Source organism: Carassius carassius, chromosome 46 (assembly GCF_963082965.1).
Source record: "Carassius carassius chromosome 46, fCarCar2.1, whole genome shotgun sequence".
Classification (NCBI taxonomy): Eukaryota; Metazoa; Chordata; class Actinopteri; order Cypriniformes; family Cyprinidae; genus Carassius; species Carassius carassius.
In genome coordinates this window covers 10,728,134-10,734,133 of record NC_081800.1, presented here as the reverse complement: position 1 = coordinate 10,734,133, position 6,000 = coordinate 10,728,134, and positions in this window count along the sequence as shown.

The window sequence follows — 6,000 nt, the reverse complement described above, 5'->3', positions numbered from 1 at the left end:
ATTACTTATAAATATAAAGGCATGACATGTCACAGTCAATGATATGCATTGCCTACAGTCATTTTTGAGTGAACTATGCCTTTAAGATGTCACTGTGGATGTCCATATCAATAAAATAAAATAAAATAAAATAAAATGACTGAACCTGCCACCTAACACTTCTGCATGTTATCACTTTTTTATTGTAAATGTTTTACTTTATTTATTTATTTATTTTTGTTCCCTTGTAAGAAATGTATCAGTGTCATAATTGGGCATTTTAATGGCTCTGAAATAAAGACCGGAAAGCAAGAGGGTAGTGTGTGGGAAGGTAGGTTAGCCTGAGCCCTAAGGTAACAGCAACAACCTGCTATTTCAAACATCAGGCCGTCATTGCAGTGGCTCTGTTCAGCACTGATAAGAGACTTGGGTGGACCTGGCAGAGCTGTGCACATGCATCACACACTCCTTCTTACTAGATAATGTGATGTCTGTAAGATGATCCTGATCCTTTCCTCCAAGAAGTGTTTGATGCGCCATATATTTAATCAAAGCCGTAAAGTCATCACTAACACGTCTTTGAGAGTGAAATTATGTAGAGGAAAGGATGAGTGCTTTTTTTACATTCACATTAAGAGGAAACATTTGTTCTCTCAGAGTTGCTGTTCCCCTCTCTCATCATATGTGCAGGCTGTGCTCGAGCACACAATGAGAATGAGAAGCGATTGTTTCAACTTCTATCTCATGGCCTTTGAAGATGTGATTCGCTTCCTCACCTGAAGGAAGTTTCAGAACTCTGCACAGTTAGAAAGCGAGAGCAACCTAGTCTCGCTCCGCTTCGTTATCATCGCAGTCATCTCTAACAATGAAAAACACTGTCTGCTGTGTGCATATGTGAACATTTCAATGGAGGGGGGATGGGCCAGGTCATTAGAAAGCAGGGATAAAGTGAGGGCAGTAGACACAGGAAACAGAGAAACATGCTGACAGAGCGCAAGAGGAAACGTTGTGAGATATGACGAGAGAACTGAGTTATATATATATATGAGAGGTACAAGACCCTGTGGTCTTAACGGCTTGCCCACCTACTGGTCCTTCTGTGACAGAAATCTATTGAGCAGATCCTTTTTAGTTGGATGTTATCAATATTTCCTGCAGAAGTCAGCCCCGATATGCTTGATCATGTTGCGTTGGTGATTATGTTACTGGCAATTATCACTCAGTGAACATACTGTATAGGTACCAGGTGCATTACTTTACTGTGTTTTTTTTTGCATTTACAAAAGTGTCAGATTCACATGATAGCAATACTACATGTACATACCTACTCCAATTAATAAGTACATGCCAGGGCCATTTTTAGTCATGTGGAGTGTGTGTGTGGGAACTCCTGTGGAGGGGGATGGAGTAAATAACCATGTTGCACACACATGCTGCTATTAATGATGGGTGATATTAATGATTGATAAAATAGCTTTGGATTAGGAATAAACCTTTTTTTTTTAATTTACGGTATATCACTTTATCATCACTGAATATCACCAGCACTCAACAGTTGAGCTACAGTGGTGAAAACGTGTGGCCCTTAGTTGTGTTTTCAGAGAATTCTTCAAAAATTAAAAGAGATGCATGAGAGAGATTAACCAGAGTAGTCATACCCTTGAGAAAAAAAAGTACATTTTAGCATTAAAAAATTATATTAATATATTAGATTATATTAATACTATATTATAAAAGAATATAATTAAGTATACTTAATGTACTTTTAAAATACATTAACATTACATGAAACATCAGATATTACACTACATATTCAAGTAATTTGCATGTGCTTTATATAGTATGCCAGTCAACACATCACAATAAGTGTACTTTTAAGCATGACAAGTTTATTTAAACAATTATTTAAAATGTACTTTAAAGTAAAACATTTAATTTGACATTATGAAAAGATGCACTTTTTATGTGTTAAAAAACATTATGAACGTCATGAATGTGTTACCTTAAAAGTACACTTAACAGTTTTGTTTAATATATATATATATATATATATACATATATATATATATATATATATATATATATATATATATATATATATATATATATATATATATATATATATATATATATGTATATATATATATATACTATTAGGATATAAAGTACACTACTACACATTCATTACAATTAAGTGCACTTATTTCCATAAACATAAAACCACTCAAACGTATAAATTGCAAACATACACTTTAAAAGCAAAGTTTTAGATGTGAATATGAACTGATATTCTGATGTTTATTGACATTGTGTGTACTATATGTGAAATTGTCCGTGGGGGAGAAGTGTATGTTTATTCTTTTGTATTTGTAGGTTTTTTCTCTTTAAATTAATATGTACTGAGATGCATAGCAGCAGTGAAGGCTTCATGTTCTAGTTCAGACTACAACATTCAACATGTGACATCCATTCAGTGCAATCAATGGCTCATACATGAGTCACTTTTGAGTAAATAACAAATTCTTCTGACAGAAATTTTCAGACAGAAATGAATCAGTTTCTTCTGCAGTTATTAAAATAGTTTGTTGCTCATCTAAGCAACTCGTCACAGTCTGGGTTGATCGTAGTGTTGAATGTAAGAACTGACAATACATCTGAAACAAAGCAAAAGAAAAGAACAATGGAGACACAGATATCAAAATAAACTTCTTTTATATGTGGACAAATCTGTAAGTAGGGACATTGAAAGACCCTAACTGTGACATTCATTTTCAATTAATTACAGGTAAATTTTAAACTGTTTTGGTCTATGGTACCATATGTCTGTCTATTTGCACATAAAAATAAATAAATAAATCCACAAATATAAGTGCTGAAATAGTTAGATTTGTACAGTTTTAACAGGGTTATTATTGCTAGCTAGCCAGAACTATATCTAAAAATATATAACTAAATAGTTTATAATTTACCTGTGATTCATTGAAAATGAACAGTATACATTTTTAATTTATACAGTTTTAACAAGACTGCTGTGTCAAAACTCACAGAGACGTGAAGGGTTAACGTTCTCTTCGCAGTGCATTGTGGGATAGCGAATGATCAACGATGTCGGCGAGATTAAAGCATCTTGAAACTTTTCATTGTATCTTTTATGTTACATTCTTGTCTTTGCACGTCTTTATCGACGCTGCAGACGTGACGTGGAATGAGCGTCCGTGCGTGGGTAACGTTAATGAGAGCTCGACCACACACCGACCGCTGCAGACCCAGAGCGAGGACTGCACGATTCAAACGCGTCTGGATGGTCTTTGTTGTGTTGTTTTTGTCATTTTAATTTTTGAATAAATAATATTTGTGTTGTGTTTATTTTCCTTTATATTATAGTCATTTTAATACTTAAACTTATTGTCTTTCTGTTAGTCGCCGAGGCAGCATTTCTAATTTTCATTTTAGTTACCCAAGTTTTTCCATCTTCTAATCATATTTATTTAATCTCAGCTTTATTTCAATTGACAGAAATATTTTTAATAATGTTTGATAAAATAACAACACTGGGCCAAGTCATTAGCTGGTCCTAACCACTGTTACACACACACACACACACACACACACACACATATATATATTATTTATGTTTTTAATTAGCATTTTATAATATTACTTAAGTTTTTAAAATTGTGTTATGTACTTTTGTCAGTTTTTATATTTTGGTTATAATTAAACAGTCATGGTGATTTGCATATTTTGTATCAGTTTATTTTGTGAGTGACCACATAGCAAGATTGCACCAAATGACAATATGCACTAAATGTTCCATAATAATAATTATCTGGTGACACGTTACTTGTTAATGCATGAGAGTAAGTCAGTTAGATAGTTAAATTGTCAGGACTAACTTAGTCACACGTAAAATGACATGAATGCATTCTGTGCATTTCATTCACAATTAGAATTTTGTTTTTTGAGATTGAGAATAACAGACACACATACGTGTTTCTTTTGAAGGCAGGGAAGAGGGCAGTGCCAAGCCATGAAAAGAAGTAAAGATATAGGGAGTTTCTTTCAAATAAAAAAAATAATTTATTCTCAAATTTAACTTAATGGATATATGACAAAAAAAAAATACATTAATCAAAAATGTGCTTTATTACTGCATTTGTTTACAAATAACTTTATTCAAGTTAAAAAAAATAAATAATAAAATCAATAGGATTTACGTAATATACTGTAGAATTTAGCTTTTTTTTTTTTGGTCATGGGCGGCCACCCCATTTGGAGGCAGTGCCCCCGCATGCCCCCCCCCCCCCCCCCCCCCCCACTGAAAATGCTCTAGACACGCCCCTGGTAATATGGGTGTTCATTCTTTAAGGTGCACTTCATTTCTGTCTTTTTGCTTGACCTTCACAATCCGAAATTCTCTGAATAACTGCACCTCAAATATTCTTTCTAATGTATTATGCCGCACGCTATGGAAACACTGACATCTATTGGACTTTTTGCAGATCTGCATTTTCTTTGATACCATGAAAGCAACATGCATTCTTAAATATTCATTTCAGTGCACTTGTAATGCATTCTGTTGATTCTCATGCAGGACGGAAATCCTTTTGGTCCACTTTAAGACCATTTTGTAGTTGATTTTGATCACTCTGTTCTGTTTCGGAGGACTGTCATTCAGCTCCTAGGCTACTACCAGCCGCACTAGATAAAGAGGTTAGGTTGATCTGAAACAGTCACATAAATATAAATTATTGCTCTCAGGCTCCCTCTACACCACTTTTCTCACTCTCAAATGCTTTTTTTTCAGGTTTCCCCCAAAAGAGCATCCAGTTTCCAATAGTTCAACTCTAAATGGAGTACAGACCTAACTTTTATCGGAAGAGCATCTTATAATACCACTCAACATTTGTTTGAGAGTGAAATTAATGCATTTACATGTATGGATTTATCAGACATTTCTTATCGAACAAAGTAATTTATTAATTAACAATGCATTAAATCGATCAAAAGTGACCATAAAGATTGACATTAAAGACTTTTATAATGTTACAAAAGATTTATTTCAAATAAATCCTGTTGTTTTGAGCTTTGAAAAGCCAAAATTCAGCTTTACCATCGCAGGAAAAATAGCATTTTAAAACGTATTAAAAAATACAAATAAAATATTTCACAATATTTCTGCTGTGATTTTGTTCAAATAAATTCAGTTTGGTGAGAATCAGAGACTTATGAAAATACATTTTATAAAACAATTCATAAAAAAATAGCACTGACCCCAAATTTCTGAATGGTAGTATATATAGTTTTTATTTTTCTGTATGTAAATGATTTATCCTGTGTATATATCAGTCATTAAAAAATATATATATATTTGTTTATTTACACACATATATATATATATATATATATTACATTCATCTTAAAATAGTCTAAGACACTGATATGGCATAAAAACATAAATAAAAAGATTCAACTGGATATGATATAAAAAAAATAATACAGTAAATGATGTGATCTCATCATAAAATTGGTTCTCCAAAGACCTAAGTGAATTAATGTGGATGATTTTATTAGATTTCTCAAGTACCAGTATACCAAGTGTGACATTTCAGGCCTGATGTGGCTTCAACTGGATGATATGTGTCATATCCTCTTAACAAATCTTATTATTCCACACAGCAAAATGCCTGCAAGATTCTGAAGTAAGGTGATACTGGTCCACCGTGAAGTGAAGCATCAGAACATCAGTGCTCAGTCAGTTTTCATAGCCACCGACTCTGAATTGATTCAGAAACTCTTCAAGGACAAGGTGAGGATTAACAGTTTAACATTACAGATTTAGTAAACAGAATATGAAGTGGATGACGCATTTTTTGCAGGTGAAGGTCATGAGCTGACAGCCGGACGCTTCTCAGATTGACTTGTATGTCGTCTGCCAGGCCTACCACTTCATCTGCAACTTTGTTTCGTCCTTCTCAGCCTTTGTTAAAAGGGAGAGAAATGTTCACAGGAGACCCTCAT